General features: G+C 37.9%; 1 protein-coding gene across 2 annotated transcripts in view; it reads right to left on the bottom strand.

Moving 5' to 3' along the window:
- The window catches only part of SEMA5A (semaphorin 5A), a 309,345-nt gene that overhangs the window by 224,252 nt on the left and 59,106 nt on the right, over window positions 1-25,987 (bottom strand). For both annotated transcript variants that reach the window (XM_030445693.1, XM_030445694.1), the window contains exon 2: window positions 6,598-6,689. The gene's annotated coding sequence lies outside the window, so the exon portion shown is untranslated. The remainder of the gene's footprint in view (window positions 1-6,597; window positions 6,690-25,987) is intronic.

Here is a 25,987-nt window from a genome sequence, read left to right as displayed (position 1 = left end):
ATGCTGTGGATGCAAGGCCTTTCCACTGGTAGAATTGTGTAATAATAAAATGCAGAAATTTACCAAGAAAGGGGAAAGAAAGAAACACAAAAAACACCAAAGAAAGTTGTTGATACTGTACGCGTGGGGCCAAATAAAAAATTGGCAATTTATGTCAGTGTTAGGAAATGTGTGACTCGGGAAGACAGATTTAAAATGTGAATCATACTCAACTAACCAAAAAGTAAAAACCACCTTTCTAGCACAGTATGCTTGCTATGTGCTAACTCAGCATGCTCCACTCCAGAGAGAAGATGAGACTTGCAGGCTACTGAGTGTTCCAAAAGGATATTTTGGAGACAGTAAAAGGTTCCCTCCATTCTTTCATACCTGACCAACTCTCTATTACGTGCCACTTTAAGATGGTGTTGACAGGACAGTCACAAAGTGATCTAGTAGAAAATCTGTACTGCTGAAGCCACGACAAGGCATTCAGGTTTTGAAATTATTAGATTTTTTAATATAAAAAGATAAGGGGTTTTGCATGTATCAGTTCAATCACTATTGCCCTTTCAGTTTCTACAACTAATAATATAAGTATAGACAAATACATCTCTTTTACATGGGAAATCCAGTGCAGAGTTCAAAGTTCCTTTCCTTTTAAAGACTCAAACCTGTATTTATGCAGTAATAAATGCATCATATAGAAAGATATTGGAACTACAAATTGAAACATGATGTTCTTACTGTGCAAAGTCTTTGCAAACCTTCAGTGCTCTGTAAATAATAAATAACTGAAGTAGGGGTCATCTCAGCAGGTTAATCAGGAGTCATACTGTCAAGATACACAGTTTGCTCCAGCTAGGCTGTGCTATCTTGTCCATGGATAAACAGGATTTCAATTTCCAAGGCTGTCAATCTCGCATGGTTTTCAGCACTGGATTTCACCATTATTTTATAAAGATGCAACCTGAAGGTGAGTGAAAAATAATTCAAGCTGTTTGGAATGGTGTTGCAGAAAGAGCTTCCAGAACAAACAGATTACACACACTACATTAATGCACACACTGCAAGTATGAAAAATAAGTGTCATGTGGAAGCAAAAAATAAATAGAAAATACACCAAAGCTGGATCAACAGAAATAGTGCAAAGGGTCTCAAAACAGTCTCCTTTTCTACAGATTATCTTGACATCTTCAGTGATCAAGAGAAAGCAACCATGAGACTTCAGGCAGTTGAGAGGTATTTGGAATACTTAAAGACAGGATCTCTATTTCACGGTGTAACCTGGGGGAGGGCAGTTCTGCTGGTAGGGAAAGCTGAACCTTATTCCTAATTAGATATTTAAGCCAAAAAAAAAGACAATATATTAAAATTATAACTCAAAGACAATACAGTTTCACACCAGGTGTTAAAACGCTGTCTCCAGACGTCATTAATCTCAGAGATTTAGCAACAAGCCTCAATGGGAAAAGTCTCATTCTCTGTAGCAAGGAAAAAGGGTCTTTCCATCAGAGAGAATGACCTCATCCATCCTGCTCTGATCCTCCTTCACCTCATATGCAGAGTCAAGTACAACACAATTCATCACTTCAGTACAAAGCTGTGCACAGCTTAGTGGTCCTAAGTCATTTTACGTATCAGGCACATTTTGTGAAAGAGAATTTAACAAACAACTACTACTTAGGAGCCTCTCGTTATGCTTCATTTGTCAAAATTTCTCAAGCCTGGTGCAAAGGGAACCAGCACATAAACACTGTCACATGGAAGAAACCAGAAGAGTTAGAAGGGCAACAAGTAAGGACTCTCCTTCACAGATAGTTGAGCTCAAAAAATTAGGTGGGCAGGAAATGGCTTACCTAAGCAATACTTTTAGTTGGTAATAACCTATGTTATATTCCTCTTCCTTTTTTCCTCAGAATTGCTATTTTGGAGTTCCCCTATACCTATCTTAACCAACACCCTTGTATTCCCTCTTCCTGCAAGAAAAATACTCTTTCGTCAGGACTCTCTACATCACTATTTGAAATACATGCTATAGAATGGCTTAGGTTGGAAGGCGACTTTAGAAGATCATCTACTCCAACCTCCCTGCCATGGGCAGAGATGCCTCTCATCTAGATAAGATTGCTCAAAGACTCATCCAACCTGGCTTTGCATGCTTCCAGGGAGGGCAACTTCTCTGGGCAATCCGTTCCAGAGTTTCACACCAACATACTAAAGAAATTCTTCCAGGCTAAACCTATTCTCCTTCAGTTTAAAATCATTTCCCTCTGTCCTATTGCTGTACACTCTTACGAAAAGTCCCTCTCCAGACTTCCTGTAGGTACCCTTCAGGTACTGGAAGGCTATCCAAAGTCTTCTCGTGCTTGAACAATCCCAGGTCCTCCAGCTTCTCCTCACACCAGAGATGCTCCAGTCTCTGGATCATCTTTGTGGCCCTCCTCTGAACTCTTTCTGACAGAACCATGACCTTCTTATGGTGGGAACGCCAGAACTGGATGCAGTACTCAAGGTGGGCTCTCACAAGCGCAGAGTAAAGGGGGAGAATCACCTCTCTTGATCTTCTTCTTGATGCATCCTAAGATACGGTTGGCTTTCTGAGCAGCATGAGTGCACTGCCAGCTCATGTTAAGCTTCTCATCAATCAACACCCTCAATCCACCCTATATCCAGCTTGTAATTGTGCCTGGATTTGGTCTGACCAGATGCAGGACCTGCACTTGGACTTGTTGAACCTCATAGAGTTTGCACTGGCCCATTTCTTAAGCCTGTTAAGGTCCCTCTGGATGGCATCCCTTCCCTCAAGTGAATCCACTACACCACACATCCTGGTATCATTGGCAAACTTATTGAGAGTGCACTAAATGACATTGTCGATGTTGTTGACAAAAATGTTAAACATCACGGGACCCAGAACAGACCCCTGAGGAGCTCCATTTGACATTGGTCTCCAGGTGGCCATTGAGCCATTGATCACAAGTCTTTGAGTGAGACCTTCAAGTCAGCTCCTTATACACTGAGTGATCCATACAGAAAATCCATGTCCCTCTTATTAGAGACAATGGTGTCACATGGGACAGTGTCAAACGCCTTGGACAAGTCCAGATAGATGATGGCAGTTGCTCTTCCCATATCTACTAGAGCTCAAACTCTGCCATAGAAGGCCACCATACTCAGGAATGATTTGCTCTTAGTGAAGCCATGGTGCCTGTCACCCATCACCTCATCATTTTTCATGTGCCTCAGTACAGATGCTAGGAAGATCTGCTCCATGATTTTACCTGGCACAGACGTGAAACTGATTGGTCTGTAATTCCCAGGGTTTTCTTTGCTCCCATTTTTAAAAATGAGCATTATGTTTCCCCTTTTCCAATCTGTGGGAACTTCTCCAGACTGACACGACTTCTCAAATATGATGGCTAGTGGCCTTGCAACTTCAGCTACTTCAGGACCTGTGAATGTATCTCATCAGGTCCAACGGACTTGTGCACTTTCAGGTTCCCTACACGTTCCTGGACCTGATCTTCACCTACTCTGCGCAGTTCTTCACTCTGGCAGACCCGGCCATTGCCTTCTGCGACTTGATTGCTGTGGCTCAAGTGGTTACAAGTGAAGACTGAAGCAAGTAAGTTGTTGAGGACCTTCAACTTTCTCTATATCCTCAGTAACCAGGTCACCTATATTGCTCTGGAGGGATCCCACATTCTCTCCTTTTCCTTTTTTCTCAGACATTTTCTTTTCTGTTATCTTTAACGTCCCTGGCCAGATTTGACTCCATCAGGGCTTTAGCTTTTCTACCCTGGTTTCTGGTATCACAAACAATGAAACAATGCAACCAATTTCCTTGTAATCGTCACAGGTTACCTCTCCTTGCTTCCACCCTTTGTGGATTTACCTTTTGCGTTTGATTGGGGCCAGGAGTTTCTTGTACATCCATATAGATAGATAGATAGATAGATAGATAGATTAAAAAAAAAAAAAAAAAAAAAAAAGCCAGATATGGCCTTTTTGCCTGATTTCTTCTTTTTGGAGGTGCATTGCCACTGAGATTGGAGGAGATGATCCTTGAAAGTCAACCAGCTTTCCTGAGCTCCCAGTCCCTCCAGGGTCTTGTGGTACTCTAAGAGGTTCCTGAAGAGGCCAAAACCAGCTCTTTTGAAGTAGAGGGTTTCAAGCTTGCTGAGTACCTTCTTTTTTGCTGCCCTGAGGATCTTAAAATCCACCATCTAATGGTCACTGAAGCCAAAGCTGCTCATGAGCTTCACCAGCCCCTCCCTATTGGTGAGTGCAAGATCTAGCATGGCACCTCTCCTCTTTGATTCCTCTATCACTTAGAGGATATCATCTTTGTCTGTGCAAGATTTGGTCATGTTATGTAGTAATCCTTTCAGTCCTCACTTCAGCTGCTTTAGTCTGGTTTTGCTATTGTTTTAACAAAATTCATTTTTACCAAGGGCAATTATCCTCTCTAGTCAAATGAAAAAAACCCCTCCCATGTTTTTGAGTTTCAAAACTGCTCAGAAAACTTCCCAAAGGAGGTACAGATGCTGGTACAGGAATTTTAAACACTCTGGACTAGAACAGCACAGCATAATTAAGATGCAAACACACCACATTTAGGGAGTAGACTAATGATATTTTGACCTCTTTGCTTTCAGAGAAAATCCTGATATAAAGGTGCTTTTTGGTTGCTACTGAAGTACAGACCATCTTTTTTTTCATTAAATTACAGCTTCTAGTCCCAAGATCTAAGACCAGCTCTAAATAATTTAAATAATTTGCCATTACTGATCCTGTATTTCATCCACCATTTTAATGGCTACAGAAGCTTTTCTTTTTTTTTTTTTTTGCAGTTTTGCAGTTTGTACCCTTTTTTCATTTTGTTTTTCTTTTACCTTCTTTTGCCCTGAGTAGTTTCAGAAACCAATCGTGTCACCACACTTCTGTTCCAAGCCACCATATGAGGATCTCCTGAGCAGTCAGATTTCTGTGGAAATCCACTGGTGATTTCAAAAACTTTTTTCTCCCATTGTTTCATTTGTTGGTATTTAAAGAATTATTCCACAGATGGCAGTTCTCTCCCTTGATCTGTGCCTGTTCCTTCAAGAGCTTTTTAAGAGGACTTTGAGTAAGAAAAGCTTTTGCAAAATTCAAGTAGAACAATACATATCTCTTTCAACTTCATGTTGGTTGCGCCCTTCAAAGGACAAAGAAGTTTAGCAAGACTTGGAATCACAGAAATGCTGGCTTGGAGGAATCTCTGGTAGCCTTCCATGCTGGCTGACCACTAAAAGGCACAGTAGATCAGGTCAGCTGTAGCACTGTCCAACTGAGACTTGAACAGTAAAAAGGATTTTCCTACAATACCCAAATGGAATATTTCAATCTGCAATCTGTGTATGTAAACACCCTGTAACATGGCTTGGCACACCTAAAAACATTGGCTCTGTCATCTTTGTAAGTATCCTTCTAGCAGCTGAAGGCTAGTAATAACCTGTGTCTAAAACTCCTCTTCATCAGGCTGCCTCTTCACAGAAATTAATTCCTTCTTGTTATCCCTATCATATTATCCAATGTCCTTCCTAAAACAGCTGCTAATCCAATTTTTTCACTATTTCACTCATTTTAAAGAAAAGGTCTATTGGAGTCTGGACTCTCTGATTCCACATGAATGTTTTTTTAACATGTGGCATCAAATTAGACATCTTCAACCACCCAACTTCTGGGGCACTTTAAATCAAGAAGCTGTATGCCACAATCTGTAGATAGCCTATTTCACTGTTTTGTCCCTTAAAAAGTTGAGTAAACTACATCTGGACCTGTTAAATTTGGAACATGCAATTTGTTCCCCAAGCTCGCCTACAAATGCTTCCGGTTAAGAAAGGCAATCTCACAAACCTCCCATGAAACAGGTTCCAAAACAGGAATCACCCCACGCTTTTCAGTGGTGAGCACATGCACACAATTTCTGTCATGTCTGTCAGGTTTCTGCCATGGCTTTATCTCAGATCATCCATTACATAATATGCTTATTTGTAGGCCCCCACAGACTCTTCAGCTGACTTCCTGCTACTGGTGTCATTGAAAAATGCATTTATTAATTTTATGTTTAGCCCGATAGGTCCTGTACTTGGTCATATTTCTGGTCCTATTTCCTTCTTTGAATGGAGCCACAGATTTTTTTAATACATCCTCTTGCTTTTAATAGTCTCTTCTATCCTGTCATTTAGCTATATGGCCTTCCTTTTCCCAAGTCTTTTTTAGACTGTTTCAAAAAGCCTCCAAAACACCATCCTGAAACAGTGTCTCTGCCACCTACAAACATGTTACTCTTACAGTTGCATCTTCAGTTTTTCTTTAAGCAAACATTCCCATTTTTACATGTTTCCCTTTTTGAAGATGAGCATAATTTGTGAGAAGGAGAACTGCATGTTGTTTTTCTTTCACTCCTCCCATTTCCATTTCTTGCATTTACTTAGCTCAGGGGGGAGAGAAAGCCAGAATACCTATAATGGTCTACAAAACCATCTCTCAAGTCTTTTTCCAGACAATATCCTACAATCTCTTCATGACATCACTGTCTACCCAGTGAACGAAGTACAGTCTCTTACCTACCTTTTAGTCACCATCCCTCTGTAATCAGGTACTGCCTCTGTTTAACGTTTGTGCAGAAACTAATACAGTAAGGTCTTGCTTCTTGTAGGATCCTAGGAGAGAAGAAAACATAAAAGAGAAATGTTAACTATCAAAGAGTTCATCAGAAGTTCTCAGACATTTATAACACTCATAAAACAGCTGTCTTTCAAGACAATAAATTAGAAGTCTAAGGCACTGAACTACACAGTGTGAACAAGAACCAAACAGAAAGAAGCAGAAAAAAAAATTCTTTAAAATAATTGGAAGCTTGGGGTAAGAATCAGAAAAGAGAACTTGTCATGGAATAACCAAAATTCACAGGATATACAAATTTGAGAAAAATCCTCAATGTAAAAATCTTTGGTGTCCTAACCACAATTAAAATTAAACATGCTTAAAATGTTGGCTGAAATCTGGCCCCATGTGAAATCCATGACAAAACTCAGGTGAGTAAAACTTAAACATTCTTTCATCTTTTCATAAAACAAAGTTTAAGAAAAACTGTACTTATTGCCTAACATTGCAAAACAATACAAGAGATATATTCAAGAAAAAGACGTGAATCATTAAGAACACTTCACTACTTTAACCTCCTTAATAGGAATGAAAAAGACAATGCACCCATTCAAAAATTATCTTTTTCCCATTTTGAACAAAGTTACTACTTATCAATTGTGTTATCTTAACCTGAAATAGCAAGACAGAACTCATACAGCAGTTTCCTGCTCCCAGCACCTCAAAAAGGCATTTCACTTGAGAAGTAAAAATACTTAATAGTTCATCCAATTTAAGCATCCATTTCTTTGATTCAGAATATCTACAGCACAGAACAAATACACTACCAATCGACAGCTCACCCTTGAACCTGATCAGAGACATGAGGCAAAAAGGAGTCATTGTTCCACTCTATTTACTCACTTATATAAAGTGACTGGTGATTTCTTTCCAGTGCTTTTCTGACCTATGAAAATATCAGAAAAGCCATCGAATGCATAAGCAGTTCTGCCTAAAAACATTTTATAGCAAGGAAACATCATGTGAGCAAGAACTCTCCAGGCTGGACAACAAAGATCCATATTTATGTTCACCACATCAAAATTTCTTACAAATACCCTCCTCCCCTATACCCAAGAACTTCAGCTTTTTATAATTTACATTTTCTTCTAAATTAAGAATGTATATCATATGCACACATGTATACAGCCTTCCTTGAAATTCAACAATCTGAAACTCTGCTGTAGAAGCTGCCAAGAGCAGATTTAGATGGTGTTCTCCATGGCATATGGATCAACAAAGCTAAGGAATGGAAAGCCACTTTGAATTTCATAGTCCAAGGTGGGAGGTGAAACATATTGAAAAGACACTGTAACCACTTTTCAGAAAGGCAAGGACAAATTTAAATCTTGGAAGAGGACCAAGTTCTGCTTTTTATGTTACCATGTACCAGAGAATAGTTGAACACCTCAGCACAACTACCCGCCACCCATGGACGGTAATGACAAAGCACTGGGAGACATTCAGACTGTCAAGTAATTAATTATAATTGTTACCAGGCTGTAAGGTCAACAGAAAACTACAAGCAACCCCTCTCAAAGTTGCAGTGTGCTAGTGATTTATGTATGCATTCACTACACCAGAATGAGCAGCTGAATTATTATGCTTTGAGACATTACAAAGAACACTGTAGACCTCAATTTTTCTAAACAAAACTGACAGTATTGGTGCTTTCTACATGCACTTCAACCTGCCCACTCTTCTTTCATCACTCATGTCACGATTTGTATTTCTGCATTAACATCTCGCTTTACTTTAGCAAAATAAAAACTCTAGCAAGTTTATTTTTATTCTCAAGAAATACCTACACAAAACTGGAAAGTAGAGTTTTACAGATTAATGAAAGACATGCACACAGGCAGAAACAAACTTGTTAAGCTTGTCTTGCTTCCTTTGTACCTCTTAATACAGTACCCTTATTTCCTATGACTTTGGCAGCACTCTCATCATGCACAATACAGTAAATACTGTGGGCAAGATAACCAAAAATTAGCCTGAGTATTCATTCAGTTAAGCTGAAGTTAGATTAACACAGTCTTCATAGCCCACAGCAAACCAATCTTATAGCAATGTAAATTGAACCAACAAAATCAGAAGACTGGCTGCAAAAAACAACTATTATTATTTCAGGTATATTGCCATGCTTCAGCTTACTTTTTCTTTGGTTCAGCACCATTTGCTAAAGCAAAAAGGATACAGTGGCTGTGCTCCCTGCCTCTGTCTCCCACCCTTTCCTTTCAAAATGATTTCTGAATCAGATGATCAGTCATAATTTAAGACAAAAACTTGCATGAAAATGGCCAGTCAAAAGAAGAGACAAACTTGCTTTCAAAATAGCTATTATTCCCTACTCTCAGCAACAAATATGAGCACAAAAGAGGGAAATTCAGTCATGATACATTTCATTTGCCCAGAAGCACATTAATTTAAAGGAACAGGGAAAAAAAACCTCTGCAAATCGATACAAAAATATACATAGATGCACACTAGCGAAAGTTTTCCAGAAATCTTCACTGAACTTAGTAACAAATACATAGGAATGATGTTTTCCACTGCTGTTAGGATACGGTATACTTAACTCATTGGTACAACCAAGTAGTACGATTAAATCTGGCAAGGGCATGGAGGAAAGTGCGCATGCAGTTCGCAGCTTTTGCAGGCACATGGATATGGGCTCCCCTCTCACATCTGTCTAGGGTATTTGGAAAGATATTTGGCTACAGACGGAATTGAGCAAAGAAATAATCATAGCATGTCTAGACACCATGGCTCATCTGCATGCTGGGACTTCCCACATCTGTTGTGGCTGCACGGCACTGCTCAGGAACTCTGCCACAGCAGCAACCTCACCTTATCCAGGCAGCTGGGAGCTTGCCCAGGCATCCAGGATTTCTTATACAACTCCTAAAGGCAACCACTGCTCACCATGCAAAGCACAAAAAGGACACTGGGAGGGATAAGAACACGCCTGCTCTACATCACCCCACTTGCCAGTCTTGCCTTTTGCTCCACAGGGATCACAAACTGAGTTGGACAAGCTGCTCCAAGCAACTTCTGCTGATGTTGGTTGGTCTGAAGAAGTGCCAGAAACTCCAGAGAGATGGAGTTTTTACCCAATTCAGTGCTCTCACCATCTACACAAATGAGAACTGATCACATATGAGTAAACTTTACATACTGCTTAAAATAGTATTGAAAAACGTACTTCCTTTTTTTGCGATCTGGCAGCAGGAAATAAAAATATGTTGAAACTGAAAGTGTACTAAAACTGAGAGGGACTTAAACATAATAATAACTAAAATACTAATTTCCTCCCTTCCTTTCCTCCTAAACACCTGCATTATATAATCATATCCCACTATCAAGGATGAATGGTTAGAACACTTGCTATATCCAGCCTTGTGCTCCAACAAAATTATAGTGTCTGTTAGCTAGATTACTAGATATTATTTTTCTTTTCATGCTGAAAAGGTCTTCACATAAGGAAAGAGATCTCATTAAGTCCCAATTATTTGCTGGACTTAAGAACAAAGGTGGAAAGATTGCAAATATTAAGCAAAACCTAGGCAAAAGGAACATGAAAGAAATAGGAATATTAGAATATCCTTCTTATAAAGCTGTATTTTGTTTATACACTTTTCAAATCACAATATTGACTAAAGTAAACCCAAACCCAAATAAATACAGGATTTTCTTCAGGGGAAAAAAGCAGAACAAACAAAAAATCAACAGTGTCCTTGATCATATCTCATCTGTTTGAGACAAGAGAACTCGCCCACACAAACACATCCCAAACAGGCAGACATCCACAGACACGTACACCCTGCACAACCACAGCCCATTGTATCCAGTGCTACACCCACCCCTGTAGCCCCCTCCTGTGCAGGGCTGGGAAACAACCAGATCTTCACAGATGGGTTTTCCAGCTCAACTCAGAAATCATATCCAGAGAAGTAGTACCAGAATGCCCTTAAGATTCAGCATGGCTCCTGCTTTGCTGAACACAAGCTCCAAGTCCAAGAACCATCAACGTGGGCACACGCATACACAAGCTCCCACGTGCAGATCGCTTAAGCAATAGACCTGATTCATCCGGTTTGTCAGACTTACATCATAGGCATGGTAAATCCAACCTAACCAGAACACTAGGCACTCGTAGGTCATATTAAGATCATCTGTGGAGACAAGAAGAATAGTCCTATAACGCGGATTCACTGAGTTTGCAGCAACACATGCCACTGCTCAAAAATATCAGCCTTGGTTATCTTTTGCATATCGCTAGATATACTACTGGCCATGGTACCTTTTTTCAAGGGTTATTGAAAGGGAAAATCATGACAGAGAAAATTAGCTTCATGAATTACTCACAGCTTTAGCTCTATTTACAGTATCACTTTATTCTTCAATAGGCCAAAAATAAGAACAAATGTAGAGACTGGAGTGCCAGGACAGGAAATGGAATGCTGACAGGAACCCATAGATCAGAATACGTGAAGTCAGTCAGCCAGAGTTCTCTGGCTGAAAATTAGACAAGAGAATGACATAACATTTATTTGGTTTTTCAGGGATTTGTCTAATAATAGCTCATTTAATAGCTGCTAAGCTTGCCCAATTTTCTTGCTTTAACTACATGTAAGTCTAAGTGACAAGACACCTTGGTGTAAATTTAACCTTTTAACTAAACACCACAGATTTATAGTCCAAGAAAAGCCCTAACTTTTTGCCAAAAGCAATCATGATCCCCAAAATAGTAATTTTTAAAGCATAATACATTATTAAGGCTGCTGACAGAATGCATAGCATTACATAGTTTAAAATTATAGAGATGGAGAAAAAGAGTAATAAAGGAAAACTTATCATGGTCTTGCTCATACTGAAGTCATGTTTTTCAGGAAGACTTCAAAGAGTGGGGTAAACATGGCTTTTATCCAAGTTTCTGCAAATTATACAACTGAGTATTTTTATTTAAAATAAATCAGTTCTGATATAACTCTGATCTCGACTTTGACAGCAAAACTTCTGAAAATATTTATTCTTGAGCATGACACTATCTATCCTTGTGCTTTTCTCATCTTTCACTGAAGTCTATGGAACATTTCAGGTCTTACGTTGCCACAGGTATTTGCTGTAGTCTTCAAATCCTTATATGGTTTCCTGAACCTGTAGTTCCTTGGATTTTTAATCCAGACTATTCTAGTTCCAGGATACTGATAAGAATAACACCTTTCACCCAGTTTATGTTAGTGCTGACAACACAAGATACCAAGAGTTTTATGACCAGAGAAATCAACTTTATAATCAAAGTCAACAAAGAAAATTATTACATATTGTAGCATAATGAAAACCATATTTATTTTTGTGTGTGTGTGTGCGTGTGTGTGTGCAAGACTTGAATAAAAATCAAGGTTTCTAGCATTTTCAGGTGCTAAAATGAAACTCAATAGATGCGTTCATGTTTTAGTACTGAAGGTACAATACTATACAACAATCTTCCTAAGAACCTCTTTTCTTCCCCAAAATGCAATGCTGTACTGCAGAAGCACTGCAATGCTTCTACTGCTTCTTCATAAATCGGTGTCAATGTCACTCCATGCACCCTAATAAGAGTTACTGCCCATGGATTAGAATGTTATTCCTCTTATGGAATTCTGCCAAGTAATTTCACGTCCTATCTGATTCTCAAATTTAAGTCACACACTCAAAATTGATTGTTTTTCTTCTTTCTTTTTAAATGTCAGGCTGGAAGGGACCTCAAGGATCATCAGGTCCAACCCTTCTAATATTATTGTTTATATTCTATATCTCAAGACCCTGTCAAGCTGAGACTTAAAACTTGCCAAAGTAGGGAAATCCACCACTTCCCCTGGGAGACCATTCCAATGTCTGAAATGTCCTCAGAGTGAAAAACTTTCTTGCATTCAATCAGAATCTTGCAAGAAGCAATCTTGTCCATGGGACTCCTTGTTAAGTAGGGAGTCTCCATCTTATTTGCAGCCCCCCCTTTAAGTACTGGAACACTGTACTAAGGCCTCCCCTAAGCCTTCTCTTTTCAAGGCTGAACAGACCCAGTTTTCTCAGCCTGAATGATGACAGCATGTATATCACAAATACCACTGATCACCATTAAAGTTCTTCCATATCTATACCAATTTAGGCAACAAGCAAAACAGAGTACCCTATAAGGTGTGCATTTAATCTGCACAACACAGAACAGTTATTCCTTTTCTTTCATTAACCAGTATACTGCTACTTTATTTTCCAAAGAATGCAAGATAAAGTAAAACCAAAACTATGGTTACCATATATGACAAATTATGAGCAAAAGCATCTTTACACATATAACCTTAAAAAAAATCTTATGTTTTATCTGACCTTTTGAAAAAGAAAAAAAGCCAAAAACAACCAATCCAACAAAAAATGAAGCTTTCCAATCTATTTTTTTAAAAATCGATTGAAGTTTAGATGAGAGGCCTTTTAGAGAAGTCCACAACCCTCAGGAAGACCTTGGATTTTATTTACTATTCTAAATGATATTTCCTGCACCACAGGATACCAGCTGGTATATTTGGTGTAGCACAGTTAATTCAGAGACAATTGCTTGCTAGAGGACCAAGGATGAAGCTTGGGATTATGAGACCTGCATTATATTTCTGGCTCAGCAACTGATTTGTTGGGCAGCCTTGAGAGCCTCGCTCTGTCCCTCCTTCACCACTGTAAAATGCAAAGATGTCTTAAAATATCCCATTTTATTTAAATAATATACAAACTTCTAAATATCTCAGTGAACTGCATTGTAAAAACCACAGCTCCAGCTACAAGTGAACTCCTGAGTATAAGGACAATTTCAGGAAGCCTTTATGGTCGCATTCTCTCAAGTGCCCAGCTAACTTCTAGAGAAACAGGACTGAACAGATCTATGTAGATACTGCAGATGCCAAATAATAATGAAAATACCAATCCAGATTATTGCAGTCGCTGATAATACTCGTTACCCAACAAAGCCTAAAGTATTACACTCACTATTGCCTAGAGCATGCACTGCTACAGAGCAAAAAAAAAAAAGCAAATATAATTATATGTAGGTCTGGGAGAATCAAAGATGATAGTCTGGGGAGGAAAATAACTCAGTGCATATAGCTTGAGGTTATGAGGAAAGCATCTGCTAATATGCAACAGGCTCCCACAATTGTGTAGCTGAAGTAATAACAACCCAACAAAATGCCATTACAATGTACAGTATTTAACAACTGTACCAGTTTTTATGCACGTTGGTTTATTCCACAAGCTGATTTATCCATTTTGTTAGTTTAAATGCTCCAAAATGATTTAAAGAAATTATATCCACTACATTTTAAAGACAGGAGACCATATTAAATACTGTGTAAATCTATTCATTTTACTTGTGATCTACAAGAAAAAAAATAATCTGCAGTCTGCTTTTCCAAACAGGGGGAAAGTTCTTACATGATACTGTGGGGTTTTGTGTTCTTTTTGCTGCAGCACATATACAAGCTTGAGACAACTTAGGCTGGAACTGCAATAATATATAAAAATAAGAGAGAATTAACAAGAGTTGCTTACTCTACAGCGCCTTTTCTTTTCCTTTGACTTAGGCTGTTCTTCTTCAATGATGGATACTTGAGAGAAAGACAAAGCATATCCATCACCAGAGCCAGAACACACAGCACCGTCCATCTGGTACCATAACTCACAAACTGAGACATGTTCCCCACTTCCCCCAGCAAGCTCCCTCTCTCTTCTACTTTCTCTTCAGCACAAAGTTGCGTGCTGTGGTGTTTTGTTGTGTGTTTTTTTGTTTTGTCTTTTTCTTTTTCTTTTTTTTTTTTTTTTTTGAAAGGTGACTGCAGAGATAGCAAGAATATATTGCTTGTGTACTGAGCATATTCCAAGATTTGTCTGAAATATTCTAACCCAGGGCCAAATGTTTTCCCCATCAGCAGTGAAAGCATTAAATGCTTTGGCATTCTTGCAGCCGATCCCTCCCTCCCTTTGCCACCCAACACGCACGCACACTCCCAACTCCCTGCCTGCTAGAAGTACTGAAGCAATCACAAACGCCTCGGGCAAAGCAAAGATACAGAGGCAAACACTTCAGTCCTGGGATTCGTCCCAGGGAGGTCACACATAATAATTTCCAAACTCCTCTTCAACAGATTTTTTTCTTTTTTTTTACTATCAGTATTAACAAAATAAAGGAAGGAGAAGAGTTTAGTGTATAAGTAGGAAGCGTGTCAAGAATTACATTACAACACCTAGTTCATCATAAGCTGTCATTAAAAGAAAGTCTTCTATCCCTTGCTGTGCTTCAATGACAAAGCAGGCAGAAGATCCCAGAATCACTCTGCCCACATCTAGCTTCCTTTCACAGCCCTCCTTGCTCTCCCCTCTAGCATATCAAATCATTGCAGAACCAATACTCATTTTCAAACCGTATGTCACATTCATTTATTTAAAAAAAAAAAAAAAAAAGAAAAAAAAAAAGTTAAACCATTAAGTAGAGCACAAAGTACATGATTCTGTTTGGCCACAATGATGCCCTACATGTTGACACTGGGCAGCAGAAAAAGAACAAAAAGAAAGTTTGATTTACAACACCTGCACCAGAGCAAGTCCTATTGTATTTGTTCCTAGAACAAATACAATAAATAAAGAGCACAAGCATGAAGAAAGAACTAAGACACACCCAGACCTGATATCTAAAGCCTGATGTTAGGACTCATTTTCCCTTCAGAAATGCAAACAAGACTTCTGGAAAAGCTGTCATGTTCCAAAATCCTCAGGCTCTTTCAAGAGAACTTGAAACAATGACACAAAGAAAAGAGAATTGTGCACTGCAGATAAATCTGTGAGACAACCACACTTTGTCTAAGATAAAGTTCAAACTCTATCATTGAGTAAATTTATACACTTGTTGTCTGTGCTACATTTGCCAGTGCTTTCACCCACCCCACATCTGAGTCAGCCTCAAGGTTTGAATTTTTTCAAAACAAAGTAATTTGGCTCTCACATTACTTTGTGCTGGAGGCGCTATTGATACAGAAAGATTGTAAATGAAAATTAGACCACACAGAAAGGTATACCAACTCATCCCAGAAAAGCAATGTTAAAATGAGATTTAAACAGAATAATATTAAATAGGGTTAAAAAATATATATGATTTTGAAAATAACTGTTGTATTTTACAGCCATCATCACAGATGAGAGGAAACTGAAAATGCAGAAGCACCAGGAAATGTGAAAGTACATTAGAACTCCAAGACCACTTCAAATTTATGCTTTATGTACACTGTGCACTAAATGAGAATATAAGTATTGCTTGTAGCTGCAGATCAGATGCATCTGCATTTTAAGAACACTATGGGTTTGGGGGTTTTTTCCTTGTTTTTATCTGCTCAAGAAAAAGACGTCATGGTTAAGCCACTTCTTTCACACAGATAGGGAATATACTACATACAATTCACTTTTGGGGGATTGTCACATATCCAAGGGTTGGCTTTTTATGTAATTTAAACAAGCTGAGGAGACAAATTTCATATCTCCCATATAAACTTCTCCTAAGGAAGCATTCTTATTCTCTCACCCAGAAATAAGATTAGCTACAAAGACCCTTTTGAATTAAATGCTAACTGATTAACAGAAATGTCTAATTCTTCTTCCCGTGACACAGGACTATTTCTGCCCCTTTCTGAGCACAACACTTCCACCCCTCAGGGGTTTAGGACCTGTGCTCTTCGTTCTGACATCATGACACCATGCAGCCAGTGCTGGTCCAGGAGTGCACATCGGTTTGAACATCCAGCAGGTCCCACTGGTTCTCTCCCTTGGGAATTTCTGACTGTTATAGTTTGAGGGAAGGAAAGTTAATTTTATGGTATCAGTACAAGGACCTAGAGAGAGGGTGCTCTTTGGGACAGAGGGGTCAGTATTTCCTCCCATTTCCTACCATACCCTATAAAAGTCAGGAGGATGGAAAGTCCACCTCTTCCTGCTCCCTTTGCTTCCTGTGCTTGGAAATCTCAGGGAGAGGCTCCTGCTCTTTGCTTTCAGCTTCCCACACACTCTGAAGCATCCAGGTCCATCAGTTACACCGAGAAGAGCTCTGGACCCTGGCCCAACTCAGCTCTTCCATTAGGGAACTTTCAGACACTTAGATTAGCCACCACAAAAACTGAATTTTGTATAAATTTATATAGGTCATTATTATCCCTTTTTTTACCTTCCCTTTCCTATTCCAGTTTTTACTTCATACTTTGAAGTCTCTCTTTGTTTTTCCCTTTTCATCTTCCCTGGAAGCATGAAGGGAGTAATAGCAGTTGTTCTCTGGGTCTTGGTTTGTCCTGACCACTAAATTAAGACTGAGCAATAATGGATACTGTGATCAGAATCTTAAACTTCTTCCTTTAAATAACAGGAAGAATGGCTTAATCAAAAGAGAAAATTTACTTGTAAATTGACAACCTTGACTTACTGGAAGCCCCAGCATCCTAGCAGATCACTTAGAAATGTTTTAACCAGACACTGTAGCAGCCTCTTTGATCTGCTCTGTCTTAGCCAACTTAAAATGATAAAACTGTTTGAACTAGTCTCAGGACCACACTATGCAGGTAATAGAAAAAGTTTTTCTTCTTAAAAATAAATTAGTTTTATAAATAAATTTATGAATGTTTTTGTTGGCTTTTCTTTTTCCCTACCCTTCATTTTTGTTTATTTTCTTGTCTCCCACTCTTTTCCTAGTGGTAGAAAAGAAACCAAAACCAGTTTATCTGCTACTCTTAGCCTCCATTGCCAAAGTCAAAAGATGACAAAAGATGGCTTTTGCTTTTGTTTGTGTCTACACATTTCTATTCAAAGAGTTATTTACAGGTGGTTCCTCTAGTGACACAACAGTCAAGATTCAAATCACTAATTTTAACTGTGTTGCATCGGGAGAACTTTGTCTCTCAGACAAAATACAGCCCTCCCACTTAGGCTCCAATTAGGTAAAAATGTTCTTTATACAACTTCAACCTTCACTCTTCGTTCCCCCCCAAAAAAAATCTTAACAATATGGTTCAGATTCAGCAGCATTTGGTAGAAAATACTCTCTTCCAACTTCCAGAAAGAGAACTTCAGTGCTGTTTTGTCTGCTACTGGGAACTACTGGGGAAAAAAAGGGAATGATTTCTCTGTGACTTTGTTGTCCTCGTTGTAAAATGCATTAACCCAGAAGACCTACACACCTCATGCTTTGTTTTTGAAATCTGAAAGTAGGTAGACCAAAGAGATGCTCAGGTGGTGGGCTTGGACACACAGAGTTCAGGCATTCTGGAGGCAAGGACCAAACAGAGCAGAAAAAAATAAATATGAGTGCATATTTTTAGTTTATTATATACATCTTGTTATAGCAGGATGGTGATATATCTTAAATTAGAATGGAGCTTATCAGCAAAAACAAAAAGCAGAAGCTATACTCCTGTAGCTCATTAATTCCTTATCCTCCTAGCCACTAAATGTCAGCTCAAAAATATTAATAACAAAAGATAGCAATAAACATTACTTGATACAGTGGTTGTAGTTACAGGCTGCCTTTTCCTGACAACATCCCAATTCAGGCCTTATTTATGCATCTCTTAAAAAAGGTAAATCTGAAAATTTATTACAGACAACTGGTTACTTTAAAAATTCGAGGATAGGCCATGTGTGCTGCTGTGTCCTATTTTGCAGCATTTTTTGTTTGTTTGTTGTGGTTTTTTTTTTTTTATTTTGGTTTGGGGCTGTTTTTGTTATTGTTGTTCTGGTTTTGTTTTCTTATTTTTGCTTTTTGGTGTTCTGGTGTTTTGGGTTTTTGTTGTTGTTTTCTTTTTTTTATAAGGCCGAATTTGCTACAGTTTATAACAGGTTATATCTTATATCACTGAGATTTAAGACACACTGTTTTCTCAGGTTCAGAGCTTTCCTTGTATTTTGTAAATTAAAATCTGCTCTCCCTATAAAAACTAAAGTTAATAAGGGAAAGCTAAAGAAGTATCACAAGATTTTCTCTACTACCTATTGACTAATACCTTTAGAAATGTCAGTCTTTTGACAGCAGTATGGCAAAATTAACAAGCTCATTTTCTAAGCATCTCATCTGTACAATGGGATGCAAAGTCAATAAATGCAATTAGTGCTACTCAACAGCACCTCTGTTCTGAGTCACTGAAGTGCACACTAGAAATCTTGTGGGGAAACTTGTAGAAAAAACTCTTTAGTTGCCCATCTAATACTGTTAACTGTGTATGTTATATATTGCATACAATCTACTTCTTAAGCAACTTCTCCCCTTCTGCATTACCCTGTTTTCCGTGAGATTATGTCAGATTTTTTTTAATGCTCTTTTACCTGCCTCTCTGTGTCAGCAATTCAAAGAGGTAAAATGATGGAAAATTCAGAACATTACCCTAAGTTCCCTATCCCTTTTTTAGGGTGCTCTACAGAAATTGCCTCAGAAGGAACACCATCTTCATTTGCACTAGCATAACCAAGGGGAGTAATTATTTTTCTTTCCATTTATTTATCCAGACACAGTAGTTCCAATCTGTGGCCTATATCCTTAGAGAGGAAAAAAAAAAAGAAAAAAACCCCACTCATTCACCAATTAAGGATGCCAAAGCTGGATGGCAAAGGAACAAGGAGAGTTGGAGAGTAGCACCCATGCTAAAAATTCCATTCAGGTCACTATAAGCATTCCCACTGGTCTGCACTGGTCTCCACAAAACACCAAACAAACAGGACTGGAACTGATTCAATTCCAGCTTCAGCCTTTCAATTCCTATAATTACTCCCAAAGGACTAATGAGGAAGGAGTTCTCCATCTCATAAGAAATACTGACAGACAATCAGAAAGCAAGGTACTTGGTACCATGCAGGAGATAAAGCTCACCCTGAAGATACTGAGAAAAGTCGTGAGGGAAATAAATTTTTAATAAATCCAATGCTTTCAGTAATTTCATTTTACAGCAGAATACCATTCATCTGCTGCCTTTGTCCTCATAAAGTCCTATTTTAAAACCATCTGTTTCTCTAAATATTTTACAAAACGCAAAATAAGGCCCTCTGAAACAAATGGGATGTCAGACAAAGGAAGAACTGTCACCTAAGAATGGCTCCAGATGGATTTAGACAACTTGCTCTATTCAGACAAGTTAAATCATTTCCATTCCTTCCCATCAAAACGGGGTTCCCATCAAGAGAGACCTAAATGAGAAGAGTTAACCCTTGGTTACAAAGCAGTAATTATACTTGATATCAAGAAAACAAATCAAGATCCAAAATCCTTTATATTTATTGAAATACTTGATGTTACTCCCATTCCACAGAATATCTAATACCTATGCTTGCAAACAAACTGCATAGATTACTCTTTTTTTGGAATGCATCGTATTTGTGTTTTCCAACCTATATTATTCTATGATTCTATTGGACTATGTGAACTTCAGACACAAGGTCCAAGTAGAAAATCATCACTCACAATATATCACCTGCCAAACAAAATTATTCTAATAAAAACTCAACTCATTGCCATTCTTAAAAGGTTTTTCAGCTGTTTATTCTTCTCCTCTAATTATCTAATTTGACAATGTAACTCTTCTTTATCTTGGATCATCACCTTAAGCTCTCATTTCAAAGAGCAACAAAACCAAAGGTAAGTTGTCCTCTGGAGTTCTCAAACACTTTACAGTATAGTAAGGTTAGTCAAATTAAACTTCAAATATCATGACAACTCTTCTGACATTCTTTTTAAATATATCATCTGCCACACTTTGGAAGGTAGAGAGTTTTCTCCAACAGGTGTTCAAAAGATAAACTGATTTTAAATGCCAATATCTCATCCTGCAGATGGCAAGCTTTGAGTTCCCTCATGACTTTCACTAAAGAAACCTGTGACTTAGTCCTGCAAAACAGCTCTAGCAGCCACTTCTATGTCACAGATTATTAAACTGAACCAAAAAGAGGCATAAGTTTAAAAGTTAACAGAATGCTGCCACTCAATTAAAATAGTCACTGAAAGCTGAGTAAGGATTTATTTTGACTAAATTCTCATTAAGCTTCTAAGAAAACTTGGTCACTTTCAGCAACAAAATATTATGTTTCTCATTAAACATAACATAAGGATATGCAAGTTCCAGTCATAAAACAGTAGAAAAAATCGGTCACTAGAAAATTGCAATAACAATTTCATTCCTATTTATGAAGACCACACATGGTTAATTCAGAACTCACACTAATAAATGTGTTTCTTTTAAAAATAAAAGGTTGTAATATAAAAAGCAACCAAGGCAAGATTTTAGAGAACCTTAAGTTTCTAAATACCAGGGATCCACACACTGCACTGTCATTCCAGCTTCTACCACAGATGGTGTCTGCAGAGGCATTGCTCCATTTTGGCCTAGAATACAACTGGGATTCTTAAGTTTAGAATCTCAGGACTATTTCAAGTCAAGGCACAAAGTCACCCTGCAGGATAGTTACCTTCTCTAAAGGTTCCTGGATTAAGCAAATCAAGGTCCTTTTCTTGTGCAAAACTGAATAGTACAGATCCTACCATTAACAGCATGCCTTCAGGGAAAAGCCAAAAAATATGAAAGAAGCAGCCATAACTCAGAACAATCTGGAAAATGAACAATGGAGAACAACAGAAACAATAACCATGAAAGTAGAGGTGTTCAAGCTGCTCTTTTCCCAAAACGAACACTAGCTTTTCAATTTAGATTTTGAAAAAGCCAAACTCTACAGCAAAACGGACCAAAACAAGGGTACCAAAACCAAAACTTCCTTGCCTTTTAAAAGTAGAAGAGGACAGAAAAAAGAAAAGCAAAATGTTTCACAAAAAATACTGGATGTCATCTTCTCTTCCTAAGTATATCAAGAGCAGCTGGGACACCTAGAAATACTTGGAACACATATCCAAACATTTCCCATGTCCTCCTCCTTTGTGCCAGACTTCCCATGGGTTGAGCAAGCTGTGAGGCACAAGAAAGGTTAGAGGGGAGAAGGGAACTCAAGACCAGAAACAAGTTTAAACTGCCCCAGCTGCAATAACAAAGGCACATTAGCTTGTACTACAATAAATTTTTATTCTAAAGAAAGCACCAGTTTAAAGAGGCTCAGCTTTTTTTTAAATGAAAATTATATCAACATAATTTCTTGTTTTCACAGTTGTTTTAGTGTTTTTTTGCATGCAGCAATAGGAATGTTTTTTAACAGCAATGTGGGAAAGATGCATAAATGTGAACACTGATAAATTACAAAAGCCCTTAGTTGACTCCATACTGAAAACACTGACAAGTTTTCCAAAGATGCTTTGCAAAATTATTAACATTTTGCCTCTTTGGAAAACCCAGTGGGAAGTGCAATAATTTCCTAGAGGTATATAGTTCCTGGAGGCACAGTTATCTAAAAGCTCTAGAATTATTTTTTTTTTTTTTAATCTTTTACTGATTTTTGGTTAAAGGATACGCATGTTCCTCTTTCCAAATGCAGTTGTGAGCAACTTTTTACCTCTTTTCTAAAGCACCCTTTTCCCTGCCTTCTCCACTATCTTTCCTCAACAAGTGAGAATAATGTGCAACACATGCTTCCCACAAACTGGGCAGTCACTCAAAATGTTAACATGCTGGAGGTTTTTACAGTTTAAGGCCATGGACAGGCATCAAGGTGCAGAAGACTACACGCAGGCAATTCATGTTGAAATATGCAAGGCAGCTAAAATCTGTTCTTACCCATTCAGATACATAGCTGTAAACAAGCATTTTCCTAGCACGTTTCTTTTCACTAAAACACCATTTTGGCTCCTTTTCCGAAGTTTTCAGCTGTGCTTAAAAAAAACCCAAAAAAACAAAAAAACCACCAAAAACCCAGAAAACAGTAAAATCTTTCAAGGCCCCTACATGGACTATTTTCTTCCCAAAGCAACTGCTAGTTTTGCTTCCAACCTGCCTTTGCAGCCAGCCACTGCTGCTAATTTATCAGCAGGCCTTCCCCCTACTCAATAGTTATTAAAAAAAGCTGCACATCAGCATCTGCAAATCCCTTCGCTGTTCTCTTATCCCTCCCTGTACCACTTTGCTGGTGCCTTGGAAAAAACCTAGCACAAGCAGCATTGTTTACAAGACAGACTTGTTTGCCTTTTCCTGGATACCCCTTTCCATTCATCATCCATTGGCTTAAGGTGGAAAATTTTTTTCCACATTCCCCAGTGGTTAACAGGTTCTCCTTATGGCTCTTCATTACAGAAGATCTGCCTCCTGTCCTCTACTTAAGTGGACAAGCATGACATTCAGGGACAACTTCATATGAGAATTACCTTTTCAAAATAAAATATTCAACAATAAATTATCCTTCACAAAATCTGCACTCATATATTTATAGTGAGCATACTCATGAAGAAAATAAACTATTTACATGGATATATTTCAAAGAGATGCAGTGCCAGATAAGCAATCCAATATATGTAACTGACCTAATGCATAGGATATACTTGAGAAGGGGAGTTACTGGAAAATGGCAAACAGACCTCAGCTACCAACACAAGTGTGAAACCCAGGAAATGTTGAAGAAATAAAATCTATTAGCTTTGTTCATGCTAAAAGGATGTTATCTTTAAAGAGATGCAGTAATCTAAGATAAAAAGGTTTGCTTTTCATAAGAGCAGAACACCATAAATATATTGTTGGATTGTGGATGAAAAGCTGTATTAAACTGATTAAAAATGAATTTGCATATGCCGAGAAAACACAACAATAAAATTATCAGGATAAAAAGAAGCATAATGCTTTACACACTTGCCAAAGTCTATCCTCTTACATTAAAATTCCTAATAACATATTCGAAAAGCTTAAAAAGGAAAAACATAAGCAATAGATGGAGATATTTAGTAAAATTCTTCATACAAAAACCATAATTCTTTTTTCAATCTAAATAAAAAATCCCTTTAAGCAAGAAACAAGACATTATTTTTTATTTAGGCTACTGTTTTTATCCCACAGTGATAAAAATAATCTCAACAACTACGAAGATGAAGTAGTTCCATATTAATGAAATACTCATTAAAGAGAGACAAGTTTATCCATATACCAAGGAAAATCATTCTGAAGCATCACAAAACACTCATCTCTGTATTCAGCACTAATATTTTCAGTCATGTTATTGATTTCAGTTAGGTCAGTAATACATTCTATTCATTGCAGCTGATAGATACTAGGAAAACAGCCAGTCATCCTATGAAAGTGGAGTCACAGTAAGGCTCCTACAATTAGAAGCAACTAGTTATAATCTAGAAATAAGCAATACATCAGATAAAATGGCCTCTTACAAACCACAGGCATTTACTTACTGCAGCTCAATAAACTATAAAATATGCATGTGGAAAGGTTCCAGAGAAGTTAAAAAGAGGAGCAAAGAGAGGACAAGCCCTCGCTACCAGGTGGGAGAATGCAGAGGGGGACTGCTCTGGATGCTGAGGTCCCTGGTCTCAACTTCTGAGCAAGGCTGGGCACATCCCAAAGGACACCCAGGAAGGCCACGTGGTACAGCTCCTCTGTGTAACTTAAAGCAGAGAAACAAAACAATCTACAAGGTTTTATAAGACTGTCTTCAGGAAATAATTTTTTTACATAAAAATGCAGTCCAATATTTCTATACTACAACATGCTTTTTTTTTCCTAAGGCAGTAACAGAGAAACTGGTTCATTTCTTCCTCTAGATCTTTCTCCTTAAGAACCAAGCAAGCAATGTAAAAGTTTTTACAGGCAACTCTTTAAACTGTTTCTATAATGCTTTTCCTACATAAAACAATGTGTAGTCACTTATTGTATGTTACATACTCAGAAACACACATGAAGCACCTAGCATTGAGGAGTACCAACCAAGATCATTGAAATAAAATTAACAATTTCAACATATTAAAACAACAGTAGGCCTCTGTCTTACAGTGACTCAAACTAAAAACTAAATGTTACATATTACTACATGCCCACATATCAGAACACATCTCACAACATTTCCACTTTCAATTTATATTTTCTTTTAAAGACAGAAATTTCTGACTTACCATGACTTACCATGTTTGAGCTTTTAAGATAAGAAACAGCTACACAAATTTACCCTGCCTATCTTCTAAGACAAAGTCTTTCTACCTACCATAGAAAGTCACAGATGGTTTGCTACTATAAGCCTATGGCAGATAAAAACAAATATCACATCAAGACTATTTCCCTGTACATAAACAGAGCAGCGTTTTCAGTGTGATGGCTACTTTAAAGGTTACAAAGACCAATGTATTACTCCATTACCTCTAACTTACATTACCTATGCATCAAAATTACCCAGTTTCAATTTAAAAAGTGTTCTGCACATCATGTACGCAGCTGAAATATTTTTCTCTGTAGAGCTGGTGTTCTGCCAGCTTTGGGACCGCCTGCTAAACTGCCCATCTTGGCTGTGTTACGAAAAACAGGAATAGGCTTGCTCTTGGAAGGCACAGAGCCAAACCAAGTAGTACCTCGCAATTTATATAATTACAGAAAACACAAACTTGCTGAGATGCCTATAATAAGAAAGATTTTCTTAAGATTTTTTAAAGATTTTTTTTTAAATCCATCTTTTCGGCTCCTTACCCATGGTATTTGATTTCATGAAAACAGATCACCACCTAGTAATTTCTAATTAAAAAAGCATTCTATAATGACCTCAGGGCAAGTACATTGTACTCTTAATTCCTTACATGCAGGTATTTTTAAAAAAATATGCTCAAACAAAGCAATACTGGGGAAAAAAAGAGGTAATGAAAAGGGAACCCCCAGAAAACACCTCCTCATAGAGAATATTTTTAAACTACAGGGCTTTACTATTTTCCCTTATCATTTCCCACTAAAAACTTATTTACTTAAGGCTTTTAAAATGCAAAATGTTAACTTTAGTGTTATCAGCCACTATTATACCCCTCATTAAATGTCCATAGCAGCATGAGGCTGTTAATATTAATACTTGCCAGTCAAAGCAATGAGTAATACCAGTTCTAAGAGGGGACTTGAGTACACGAGCTAGAAAAAAAGCAAAAATCTGTGAAACAATACAAGTGTCTTCAGAACAAGCATTTCAGACTGCAATACCATACCACAGAAAACCCCTATGAAAGAAACCTATAGTCCTGTGGTGTGAATAATAAAGGGGGAAAGACACAGCCTCCTGCCCCACCCAAGTCAACCTCCAAAGGCCACATACAGATTATGGGAAGGAAAAGATAAATTATTCCTCATACAGCAAATCACCCATG

Source organism: Calypte anna, chromosome 2, assembly GCF_003957555.1.
Source record: "Calypte anna isolate BGI_N300 chromosome 2, bCalAnn1_v1.p, whole genome shotgun sequence".
NCBI classification, from domain to species: domain Eukaryota; kingdom Metazoa; phylum Chordata; class Aves; order Apodiformes; family Trochilidae; genus Calypte; species Calypte anna.
Note: the sequence above shows the minus strand (reverse complement) of the source record. Positions and strands in the feature narration are given on the sequence as shown.